At 41.2% G+C, this 13615-nt stretch overlaps 1 protein-coding gene across 1 annotated transcript in view; it reads left to right on the top strand.

The window, feature by feature from the left end:
- AFF2 (ALF transcription elongation factor 2) overlaps positions 1 to 13615 on the top strand; it is a 530167-nt gene that overhangs the window by 33884 nt on the left and 482668 nt on the right. Inside the window, exon 2 of the mRNA XM_059732873.1 lies at positions 1675 to 1771. The gene's annotated coding sequence lies outside the window, so the exon portion shown is untranslated. The remainder of the gene's footprint in view (positions 1 to 1674; positions 1772 to 13615) is intronic.

Here is a 13615-nt window from a genome sequence, read left to right as displayed (position 1 = left end):
AATGAATATCATGCAAATTGCCATTCATGCACTTCAGGATGCAAGGCCACTACCGTTTTTGCAATTGGTGCAATTTGGGAGTTTTGCACAATATTTTATTAGAATTCTGTTGATAAATACGTTTTCATCGCCACCATGCAGCGGATGGCGTCTTTCGTTCCCAGGAGTCTGCTCCGCTTATTCACGAGTTTTCTTTTAAAAGGTGATAGTTATGCACTCCATTTTTTCTTCCCTTACTTGCGAGTCACTGATATCAATATGAATAACGTGAGCAAGATTTTTGCCCCCTCTCTTCAAACGTTACTTCAGGAACAGTTATTCTCGTAGGAACATTTCTACAGTTCATTTAAATCCATTTACTTCAATGGAGCTATATACATTTACACCAGTGGAGGATCTGGCCCACTAGTCCTACCCTTTGCACGTCGATCTTCTGAGGTTTACAGTAAAATGATGCAACCTCTGTAAAAAAATAAATAAATAAAATAAAATAATAATGATCTATATTTTTAGTCATTAAATTTGTTGTAACAAAATAGGACAGAAATATTTGAAAAAAATTTCATTTGCTAAAGGAAGGATGGTGCGGGAAGTCTAAAGGAGCTCTCTTAGGCACTTTAAGGATGTAATCAATAAAGTCATTCATAAGGCAGAGCAATAATTCAATTCTTGTTTACCAAGAGGGAAAATACAAACCAGCTTTTTATAACTGAAGTGGTTTGTGTCTAGAAATTCAGATAATCTGCTCTCAAATTCTCCAGACAGAAAGAAGCCCAAAGCAGATTTGTCAGGGCTCCTAACCCAGAGCACATCTGGGCCGCGTCCTAACTTCTACTGAACTTGACTCGTGCTGGTTTTTAATTGTAGTTTTGGCAGTAACCGGCCTTTTTAATAAGGAATAATTTCTGGTTTTGATCAATTTTGTAACAGTTGTTACATCATGTAATATATTATCTCTAAATTCCTGCCTTTAAGGACCAATTTACAGTAGAGGATCTCAGTGCCCTGAAAGTCCAAGGCTATTTGGGGACATGTCCCAAATATTAATTTCTGAGTTTTAAGAATGTCCTGTATTAGTCTGAATCCAGTGCCAGACACTCTGGCTTGGACCTATCTCTGATTTTTATGGTCCTTTAACATAAAGAAGTTTTCAGAGGCATTTATAGGTAGCTCATAAAAGGCCAGGAGAAGACAAAGATCCTTATTATAAAAGAATGGCATAATGTCAGCCTGAATATAAACATTGAGAGCTTTTGCTAACAAGAGCTACTAGACGAATAGTTCTATAATCTACAAAATTATAGAGGACCATCAGGTAGGGCGGGCATGATTTTATCCTAATTTACACTCCAGGAATCTCAATGGGGAAAGCTTAAAATGGAGTTGAACGGGATCCGGGTTGAATTTGGCAAAAAAAAAAAAGAAAAATGTGTGCATTCTGAATATAAATTTGTTTGTCTCTTTTTTTTTTTTTTTTTTTTTTTTAATCGGTTACTGCTTTGATGGAAAAAACTAAGTATACTGGGCCAAATCACCAGCTGGCTCAACTTGAATAATAACATTGAACAGTTCTTTTGGAGTTTAATGTAGTGGTGCTGACTTGCTTGTGGGGATACCTGATCTTTAAGTTACAATGCCATTGTTCAAAGCATTTTAACAGTTATTTTTTTCCAGGTGTGGCTTATGGCTTCTACCCCAAATGTACATGGCTGAGAAGTTGGCTCCATCTCAACTGACATCTGTGGATATGTCCTTCTGGGAACTGTGTCAGGTAGGAGCATCCTGCTGCTTGTATCTCCCCTCGGCTCTCACATTTTATGTTTAAGACCACGATCTTGCAGCCCTGCCACTCCAGATGCCATTCTTGGATTTCAAAGTTAATCCAGGCCTGAGCAATTGTGTAGGTGTGGACTGTGTTTTGTTCTGGGATGAGACTGTAGCCCCTGCTACATAAAGGTTGCTGCACATGCAGTACTAGATCTCTGGCATCATATTTGCTCTCATGCCCATCTGTCAGAGTGGCATCATGCCCACTTCCAAGGTACTATGCCAGTTTCCACAAGGCACAGGTGCCAACCAAACATAGATTTAGTAAGATATCCTGCAGAAGATCCTCCTGGTAGCAAGTAATGCCAAATTAGGCCCACATGCTTCATTATGAGGGATCACATCTGTTGAGGCTTGTGGGCCTTATACCATCAATTACTGCTTTTATCTTCTCTTTCATTTCCCTGAATGCCTTAGTGAATAGAGAATTAAATTTATGAACCAATGAAAGGCCTTGAGTAAAATCAGGATTTTATTTTATTTTTTTTTTGGTGGTCTCTCCATTGAAATCTCAAATTTCAAGTGGCTGCAGTGTATATCTCACTGTTATGGACAGACTTCTAGCACCCTGAAAATTCACAGGGCCACTGCAAACAATAGAGATATCTATCCTTAAATGAATTGTCTTGATACCTGCTGGACCCCAAATCATGTTATGCTCTGGAATCATCATCTAGGAGGAAGAGATGGCATTTGTAGTAAGTGGTAGTCTTAATTTTCTGTCCTCGGGTCCTTCATTCTCTCCAGGGGCTTTTCATTGCAGCGTATAAGCGATCGCAGCCACCAGGCAGCCGGTCGCCTCTGCATCCATTTCACATTTTGAAATGCAGTGTTTAGCGGGCGACTACGTGCATGCGATGGTAGTAAAAGCAGATAATCTTCCTCTCTCGGAGGAGCTGCGGATGCATATGGAGACGGGTGTGGGTACACCACATTTTTCGGGTAAAGACCTGAATGGTTGGGAAAGTTTCAATACCAAAACTACAGCTGCAATTAGCTGTGCCTGCATGGACAGCTAATGAGGTGCTGCTGCCAATGATGGTTTCTGGGGATTTGTGAAGGAGCATAAGGAAGTAAGGAAAGTTGATGGGAAATAGGGCCAATTCCTATTTCCACGTTAGAAAAGTCTCCCCCAGAATCCTTAGCTTCCTTCTTGCATTTAAGTGAGGGTAGAAAAATAGCAAAAGCCATTTTTCAAAAGGCAGGCTACAACCCCCTGTGTATTTTTGCCGTGATGTGTATGGCAATCATTACTTCTGATGGGAATAATTTGAGACACGAATTTGGATCTCAAATGTCCCAGACTGAGGGGAGTAAGGCCCGGAGCATTTGTTTAGACCAGTCTTTAGAAATTAGAGAGAGATCTGAATATTGTAATGCTGGTGATTGCTGTTAATATTGTACACCTCACTAACATGGTTCCACTCATCAGTTCTCAGTTGCTTGTGTCTCGGTCTCGGTCTCAGCTCAGGAACTGTTTGCTGGCAGTGTTAGAAACCTGAAAAGAGCAGTAGTCCAATTCCTCTAGACACGTGGCTGCAAGGGTGGCTCATTAGACTTCATTTGGACCATAAGGAAAACTAAGGGGAAACTAGGGTCTGCAGCAGACTGATCCTGAGGCATGAACCCCTATGAGAAACCAGACGGGGGAGTTCAGTTAGGCTAGGGCTATATATATATATATATATATATATATATATATATATATATATATATATATATATATATATATATATATATAAATGTGTGTGTGTATATGTATATATATATAATTCCAAATTAATAAGATATAGACAGATGCACTAATTAATTTGGAATTGCTTTTGGTTAATAAAACTTGAATTTTTATGATTTCGTTGAGTGAATCTGGTATCTTTTATTAGACCAACTTAAATAGCTGGGGGGGGAAATTTTAGCAAGCTTTTTTTTTCCAATTTTTTTTCCCCCCAACTATTTGAGTTGGTCTAATAAAAGATATCAGATTTTCACAAAGAACTTTGTCTGCCTGTGTCCTTACACCAACACAGCTGCAACCTACACCCCTGTATGATTTTAATTTGATTTGGAATTTTTATTTTATTAAAAATTGTGCCCCTCAGGAGCAATTTTATTTTATTTTACTTTTTTTTGTCTGCGTATGGGGTTTCTTCTGTTTTTTAGCATCTGGTTGGGATTCCACTGGCTAACTACACCCATTTTAAAATGCGAGTCATCCAAGAAGAAAAGAGGAGCTTGCACTGTAGCAGCACACCATAAGTATTGACCAGTTCCTCATGACTATGTAGGCATTACTCATTCTTTAACTGCCAGAAAAGACCAAGTTTTTTACATTACAGGCATCCTGGCAACATGGAGGCCAACGGGACCACAGGCTTGGTGGTCTACTCGGTAGCTTGTGATACTTTCTCTGCCTGATGCATTCTTGTGTTTCTCCTTGTAGCACACTAAAGGGTGCCTGCTGGTTTAGGGATGAGGCTGCCTGGCTAAAGAGCCCTCTTCAGTCTGCAGGGCTCTCCAGCTGCGGGCTGCTGGGGTAACGGCCTAAGGAGGGAATGGGGAACAGAGTTACATGATGGGCTGGTGGCAGGGTTTTGGCCCAGATAAGCTACAGCTGGGGTCACCAAGGACAAAACCTGGCAGCCACCAGAGAGAGAGCAAGCTCCTGCAAGTGGAAGTGGTTGGAGAACCAATGCTGTCTGCTTTGTTCCCCAGGGCAGTGGCACTTACCTAGGAACCTCCCAGGTACTTATGCTGGAGAGATTGCAGGAGAGAAGGGGCATAGTACTTGTCTTGTAGATGATGGGCAACTTACAGCCTGGAGGCTTTTGGTTTGTGTTTCTGTTTGCATCCGGAGGACTGGGATGAGGCTAAAAGGAGAGGTTTGGACACCTCATTTTGTGCCCTAGAGCCAGAGGGGTTTGGATGCAAGGGTACAGGGAGGCCCTAGAGCCAGAGGGGCTCAGGGATGGTAGATAGGCTTGCACTTAGGCTGGAGGGGCAGTCCAGCCCCGGCTGGGGAAAGAGAAGGATCCCCCAGGTGAGTTGCAGCAGAACCTGGAAGCAAAAAGGGGAGCCCTGGTGAGCAAAGGCTGAGAGTTTTCCTCCCTACTTTTTTCTCCCTGCATAGGACCCAGAAGGGATAAAGGGTTGCTGTTCAGGGCCAACTTGGTTGTGAATGCCTGGAGAGGTGGTAGTTTTTGGTGGAAGGTGGTTGCTTGAATTTTTGTTTTTGTCCAGAAGACTGGAAGTGACTCTGAAGGGAGGTGGAGTTCACGTTGTAGGTGCCTTAGAGTGCCCTGGGTGTTTTCACCCCTTGTGGGCAAGGGTCATCCACTAAGGCTGGGAGACCCAGAGGGCCCAGAGCCTGATGGTGGAGCCTAATTTCCAGCTGTGCGGCTGCTACCAAAGAGCTGAGGCCAGGCTAAGTGGGCCTAGGTCCAAAGGGAGCAGCTAGAGCAAATTAGGCCCCAGCCAGGAGGGTCAGGACCTGGACAAGTGTGAAAGGGGAAGCCAAGTGCCTCAAAAAAATCCCCCTTCCGCTCCAAGTCTCAGGATACCTCCTGCATAATTAATTCCCTGAATGCCTGGCAGATGAGAGAGACATCAGAAGCCCAGAGGAACTAGTGAGTGGAGGGGCAAGACAAGCTAGCCGGCCACTGGGGTGTATGACCTCCCGATAGGGCTAGGCCTGCCACAGGCTCTTTCTTAGGTGTTGTTTCCGCTGCTTTTTTAATCTGCCGGCAATCTCCTCTCAGGATATGTCTAATCGGGATATGTGTGTAGTTTTAATTTCCTTAAATTGAATGATTGTAAGTACTTCTTGGGCAGTAATCTGAAGAGCACAATCCATCTAGAATGACAGAATCTACATGCGACTCTCTCTGGAGTGGCTAACGTGACTATAGACCTGTTTGCTTCAAAACCAAACATTTGTGGAGTGTCCAGACTTAGTATTTCCCATCAGGTGAGGGGATTCAAATGAGTTGGTGAACAATGAGCTTGAGTTGCAACAGCAGTAAAAACACTAGTCTGTCTTCAGAGTCGGAAGGTGTTGGTTGTTCCCGATTCAACCCGTAAGTCCGCTAGAAAATAAAATGCAGCTTTCCACCCTCCTGCCTACACAGTGTCTGCCAACTAGCACGTGGGGGCACAGTTTGAGTTCCAGACTCTGATCTTTCAAGTGGTATTGCATTATGTGAACAGTGATTCATGCTCCTTTTGTCAGACGGGCAAATCAGGCTCAACGTATTCCAATAATATAAAGCATTGTAAATGTTATGGTGTTTATTCCATGCTTATATCATTAAGTGAAACATTTTTTTAAATCCTGGTGATTCCTGCAGATTGAATTTTATTTTCATAATGATACAAATATTGATATCTGAACATTCTGTTATTTATGCATCGTTAGGTATTTTCCTCGCAGCCTCTTCCCGTGCCTTTCCATTTAAACCTGGAAAACATATGCTGCAGTACACTTCACCTATTTATTCTTTAAGAGTTAAAATAATAAAAACAGCACAGTGGGGTCTTGTCCATAAACAATGGCAACGTTGCTCTAAATTCAATACTATTTCTGTTTTTATTATGTGATCGCTTTTTTTGTTGTTAATCACTTGCCCTACTTAATTCATTCATTATACTCAAAAGCTTTGAGATTAAACCCCCAGGCAGGATAGCTTCATATGAATCCTTTCTCTTTTTTTATCTGTTCCAAGTTAGATTAAGCCTAGGTCCTGTTTAATGAGGTGCCACTTGCTGGCTTTTCATGCAGAAAAAAATCCTCCTACTCTGTGGTATGTATATACCATATAAATTATAAAATATTTTAGATTTTTCTGAATTTCTGACTAACGCATCCTGCAGAAAACACTATTACTACAAGTTCCCTGGGATCTGGGGAGCTAAGTATCTTTCATGTGATGTTTTTTTTTCCCTTAGGTTTCTGTAAAAGATGTATCTTGTTTTTAGTTTATTTCATTTTATAGGAAGATAGTTTTTTTTCATGTGGTATTGTGTGTATTATTCTGCATAGTAGATAATGCTGTCCTAATATCTACAAATTGTAGCAGCAATACTGCGATGGCACTGATAGCATTTTTATTTGTCCACATGGCCTCACTTCAGGAAGGTCATGCCAAGAATGGCTGTATCCACCCTATAATGTCAAAGCTGTGCCCCAAGTCGGTCTTTGGGCCACACCAGTTCATATAATCATTAGCACTCAGACTACTCACATAGACCTGGAATCGCGTGTAGTTTCCTTTGACTCTTCAGCCCAAAAAGCATGATGTCATGGGAGCCACATTCAATTCACTGGAATGGAAACGACTGCTAAGTGGTTGTTTCAAAACCTTGCATATGTCAAAGATAAAATTCCCTTTGAAAATCAGTGGTATAATTTCTCTAGGTGGTAAGACAACATGGGACTGATGGTCTAGATTCCTTGCTTACCAGTTCCCAATCATAGGACTCTAAAAGCATCTTCTTTTGGTAGTGAGCAGTCTTATAGTTGAATGCTTCCACTATAAAATGCAATATAATTCAATGATTTGACTTGGTGTCATCTGGTTAGCACTTTTGTCACTATATGGTGTTTTCTACTACAATAACTGTCCATTCTTATAGGTTTTTTTTATTATTGTAACTCCAAGGTATTGTATTCTCTGAGTTCGGTTTTCATTCACAAGGGTCTTAAGAGGACATTACATCTAGAACTGGGCAGGAAATGCGTTTTCCCATTGTAACTTTTCACAAATTACAAAATTTTCCCATTCTGCATTGGGATAAAATGGGGGGGGGGGGGGGAGGGCACGGGTCTGTCTTTCTACAATGAGCCTGAGTTCATGGCACTTCACATGGCATATGGGAGATCCAGATGCAAGTTCTCCGGTCTTTCTGATTCCGATCGGGGGCCTAAGCATGGACCTTGGGTCTTCCATATCTTACATGAGTGCTCTGACCCCCAGAGCATTGTCCTTTCTGAGGCGGGCCTCTCAGTCTTTCGTGTTTCAGTTGCTCCACTTCGCATGATTTAAATATTTATGGACTCATTGGCTTGAACCTGGTTTTCTAACATCCCTGATAATTGCCCTACTGATCAGGCAATAGAAAATCAGGCTATAGAGGTATGATCTCTCTGATACGCTGAACGTTTAATTGTTGATGAAACCATTCTGTGTGTTAACAGGAGAGGCTCAGGGAAACCTGACCTGTCCTGCATGATGGCTAGGGATCCTAGCTGGGATGTATGAAATTCAAATTCAAGTTCCCTTCTACCTGATTTCGACCAGGCCTTGACCTTGGTTTCCCACATCCAGAGGATGACCAGCCAGTCAACTTTTCTGGAAGCCTCTTTCTCCTGGTTGGTGTTGACCTGAAATCCCATCCTGGGTTGAGAAACCTTTTCCAAGAAAATTCTATCAAAATGGCCATGTTGCCATGGCATGTTTCGATTCTGACAAACTGGTGTTTTCTGATGGAAATTTTTTTTTTGCTGAGGAAACTTTTGTCCACCTGTCATCACTGTTTGTATTTCCATGCTGTGGTCAGTATTTAGACAAGTGCTGCACATGATCTACCTGCCTGAAAACAGGGCCTGTATCTATTTTATGCATATCCATGGCACACAACTAAGAAAAAAACACAGAAGCTCTTAAGAATTCTGTTGAAAGCAAGCTAGTGGCTTTGGTTAAGGATGAGAGCTTTGCCCTGAGCTGCATGAAGCCATCTTGCACAAGATGTCTGTAAAACTGTTCAATTTTGTTGTAGACTGTAAATGTGCACCTACCTCTCAAAAATAGGGAGCTAATGGCACTGTCATGTTGCACATCCACATTCTGATTTAGTGGACCTGTGCCAGGCCTAAAGCTCTCTGGAGCAGAGGTGCTAGTTATAATGAACTGTGCTGGGTGATGCCATGGTTTTATGCCATGTGAATGAGGATTAGCTGGAGCCACTTTCAGTTGTTAGAAAGTCAGAATTTAAACATGCTGATCTCAAACCAGGGCATCTGATGTTCAAAACCTTCCAGTACACACTCAGTTACACAGATATGCAAGAACTTGGCCATTGGTCATTCTTTTAACACAGCTGTGTATTGAATTGTTGCAAACTATTTGCAAAAGCTCTCCTGAGGATCTATACATGCATGAAAAATGTGGCTTGTTTCTCTATTCGCTGCTTAGACATCTCTGTTCTGGCATATTTCTTGATGTGGTGTTTAATGGTGACAAACACTGGTTGAAAAGATATTTTATAGCCAACGATGTAACCAATGGATAAAAAGGGAGTCTAACTTCGTGACATGCTTATAAGCAGACTGTGATAGCCATGAATTTGTTTGAAAGCATTCAGCAGTTGGGGGGGGGGAGGGGGGGATTTATTTATTTATTTGGTACTAAAAGAAATGAATTAATGGGCAACCACAAACATTTGTCTAACATTAGTCTTCGCTATTGGAGCTACATTGGCTATTTGGGATTGGTCAAGTAATTCATGTTGCTGCTGTTGTGAATTGGAATAGTATATGATCATTTTTAGAGCAAATAACCATGACTTTAAAAATAAGTGTCAACATGTGACCTCCTAAAGACATTTATGTCAGTACCATCAGCTTCAGTAAGCAAACTCATTAAAGATCTGAGTGTGTATTCACAGGAAGATTATTTTGTACTATTATCCTAGCTCTACTTGTGATGGTAGGAAGAGGAAAAAATACTTCAAAGCATCACTGAGAAAAATTGGTATTTTTTTTCCTTAAATTGCGGTCCAAGTTAGTTCTGAAGATGAGAGGGAGGAAAAATAAACTTTTTAATTATATTATAAATGTTCAAATTTTAAGGATCATATTGAAACCATGCATCTGGGAGACCAAAGTCAAGGTTGTGAAAAGGCAAATAGTATCTTCAGCTTACCTTGCACAAATGGGTGCCCAGTTAATTTGAGTAGAACTTTGCATTTCTTATTGTGGTGCCCTAAGAAAATGAATATGAAGAGAGCTTGTGCCCACCCGATGGTTCTTGAGAGAATTTTTCTCAAGGAAGGGGAGAGAGTGAGTTTAGGGTTTATTCTGCTCTTTTTTTGAGGTCTGCTATGATCAGCCATGATGATCAAATCAGAAAAAAGTGACTTAATATGGGAAGGGGGCTGCCGAAGTGACAAATGTCTAAGAGGACCAAAATTGCCATTTCTCCCGGGATGAGCAAGATGTCAAATGGTTGGCTGTGTTCCTTGTTCTTCAAATGTTTTATGGTATTGCTCCTGGAGCATGCACATTGTGATAATGTAACATGGCCCAACCTAGGTCAAGTTTGGGTAACATATGATTTCTTACAATAGCTGTGCTGCTTAAAAGAAAGAAGGGTACTAATGAGAGGACACCATGGTCTGTAAGCTCCTGCACCTACTGCATCTCCAACACACCTCTACTTCCTGAATCATCAGGAAGATTTGCATTGCTGTCCTTGCGCTCCTCTTTCCCCCTTACCCCCCACCAAATCCACTGGCTTTCTTACTGCCCAACATACATGGCATCTCCTATAGATAATGACACAGTCTGCTAGTTCAATACCAATAACAAAGGAATTGCATTGCTTTCAGTTCTCTGTATTGGTGGCACTTCACAGTGGGCTTCCTCCCCCACTACCAGCTTTAGAGAAGAGATCGGCAGCTTTTCAACTGCATAGTGTGATGTTATCAAATATTTTGAACTGTAATCTTGCAATTACTATTAATGTTGCATTAAAAGATTATTTAATGAAGGAGATCATGCAGAGAACAAGCATTATAATGGCTCCAAGCAGGCTGCCTCCTACATACCTGGAAAAATTCCCTACTGTTACAGAGGGAGGAAGAACAGTTAGTGCCATTTCTAAACAATAGGCTTCACTATAGATCTGTTAAGACCTGTTGCTTTTGGCAACAGAAAAGTGACTAAAGGCATGAATTTAAATTTAAAAGTGGTGCTTGGTGATTAAAGACAAGCTTGATAGAATATTCTAGGGGTTTTAGTGTGTTTAATTATTATTCCAAGATGGCTTCTAAGTGGTGGGCTGTGGAATAGTCCTCTGCTCCACATCTCCTTCAGCCTATCAACCACACTGTGGGGCTTGGCTTTGCGCTTGGCTAAACCCAGGCTAATCAAGAGTTTTATATCAGTTTAGAACTTGTCTAAGGAGCAGCAGAATCAGTCCCTTTGTTGTGTTTTGGTGGTTAAACTCAAATTGCTTGATTTGTTAAATGTATACCTCTCTCTTACCTGTGTGTTTCATTGGCAGGAACCTAACGTAGGGTCTGTCACCGTAGTTTCTGAAGCAATGACTGTGTGCCTTTCCCATGGTCCTTTTGCTCCGTTTCCTTTTTTGGAAGGCACAGAAAGGAGCAAACAAAATGAAGTATGACACTATCGGTATAGGCCCAAATCCAGAAAAGTATCATCTGCACTGAGAAGCTCTGCCACAGGACTCCCAAAATTTGGCCCATAGTAAAGAGCGTGTTTAATTCGTGGAGCAGGAATTAGAGACTGCAATTTATTTCAAAACATGATGCAAAAGAAAGATGATGTTCGCTGTGAAAGATGAGCCAGCCTCATCAAACAACAATAAGGCTACTGGGGACAGAGGTGTACAGTTCTAAGTACTGGAGTCGGCATACATACTGAATGCTAGTTTTTCTTAAATTGTGATAAAGTAGATGTGCAAGACGATTAATATGGCCTTTGCCTTGGAAATGGTCTTCCGCCGAGGCTGAGAATTGGGTATTGGCCACATTTGAGGCCATGCCACCAGGCTGTGATTATTCTTTTTGCAGCTTGCTATGGTAATGCAGTAGCAGATTTGGATCATCGAAACTTGCTTATTGCTGTGATCTGGGATGGTACATTGGGTTTTCTTAAAGGATGATTTGAGGCATGCAGCATGCCTACAGTAACAATCTGGTTGAGAATATGCATACCCAGTCCTTTTCATCCTGCATTGGCGTTTATTGGTGCATCAATAAGTGGGACCTACTTACTCCTCTTCATGTTGAAGAGGACATAGCCACTAAGGCAATTCGGGATATTTGGGTATCCTGATCATTGGGTACCCTATCCTGACCTGGTACTTTAAATTTGGAGCCAGCTCTTCAACATGAAATGCAGAATAGCAAATATTGTACCTTTTTAGTTTCTGCCTATCGAGTGTTCTACCTTTCTACATGAGAAGGCTCCTGGGTTGGGTTTGGTTTTTATAACTTCTTCCTACCTTGCACTAGGCTGTATCTGTTGTATCTATGTTTGCAATTGTAAGACTCCTCGGCTTCAATCCTACAATGAATTCCTGCCAGGTGCTTCCTACTGTGCTTCATGCAGCTCCATGGACCTCCTACTGGTTATTGATCATGGCTGTACTGCAAGCTCACTGAAAACTCTGGTATTTTACTGGCATGTATCTTTTTGGATTGGGGAAGTATCCTTACTCTCCTTAGCGACTATGTGCTATTTAAACAACATTCTATTATTAACCACCAGAAAATCCCACATCTGACACAACTAATTGTTTGACTGGGGATTTAAACTAATTGGAGATCATATGCATTTCTTTATGCACATTTAAAGTTCAGTGTTTTCATCCAATTTATTAAACAATAAGCCTATTTTCATCTCATCGTTATTTGCGGTTGTATTTGCAAGTTATGAATAATTAGGAATAATATTTGAAACAAAGGCCTTTTGGGCTGTATGAATCGAGAGGAGAAAGTTCCTCGTGAAATTTTATATGAGTGGAACTGTCAATGAAAAGATGTGCGCCCAACACATGAATTATTTAGGAAGAAAAGGTAATGAATTTAGCTTTACGGCACCTTTGTGAAATAAAGTGGTACAATTAGAATAATTTTACACAGGAGGAGATGGTGTTCTAGGAGTGAAGCCATCCACCCTACCTGTCCAACTAATAGGAAGCATCATTCAGGTGCTCAGCTCTTTTCCCACTGGCTTGCTTTGGATAAAGAGTCCAGAACAATTCAGAACCTCCTTGCATAAGTAATCTGAAAGACCGGGTTGGCTATCCTGCTACAGCTAGGGTTTTCCATAATCTCTATATTCCTCTGGCAGAAACAAATTGTCAACAAAGACAGAGGCTCACGAGCACAAGAGATAGATATTTTCTCCTGTGACGGGCCAAGACTGTGGAACACATTGCCATAGGTGGCAAGAAAGACCATGGGCCTCAGTGTGCAGAGACTAAAAACTGATTTTTGACTTAGCCTTTCTTCAATAATTTATTCACCATGAACAACTCACACCTGTACATGCCCTTTCTCTCTCTGGCACCACGTACACCTAAACAAGCCATTATTCTTGCAGGTGTGAAAGGTGAAATAAGTTTCTCATCGTTTCTGTTTTGTAAGAAGGTGCTAGCACACCACAGCGATAAAGGTCAAGTAAATATGTAGGGAGATGGACGGTTGCCCATAAAGCCGATGACAGAGCTAAGGGATAGGATTTTGGTCACTTGATTCCCAGCACCCCACAAGACCTTTTACGGGAAACTCGGATAAAGCCCAACACTTAAAAACCCAATTCAGTCCAGCCACTTACGCGCTCCTCAATTTACAAATTTTCCACTTCTGTTTTCCTTACTACTCGGGCGTTGTTACTATAGTAACTAATGTCATGATCATTCCCTGTTTGTTTGTTTGTTTGTTTTTTGGTTGTTTTTTTTTGCTCTTAGTAGCATTATCAGTGAGTTAGTTGCATTACCTCATGCATGTTATTTTTATCCTTAATTTATTTTTTTTACCAAAC

The sequence above is a fragment of the Alligator mississippiensis genome, chromosome 8 (genome assembly GCF_030867095.1).
Source record: "Alligator mississippiensis isolate rAllMis1 chromosome 8, rAllMis1, whole genome shotgun sequence".
NCBI classification, from domain to species: Eukaryota; Metazoa; Chordata; order Crocodylia; family Alligatoridae; genus Alligator; species Alligator mississippiensis.
Note: the sequence above shows the minus strand (reverse complement) of the source record. Positions and strands in the feature narration are given on the sequence as shown.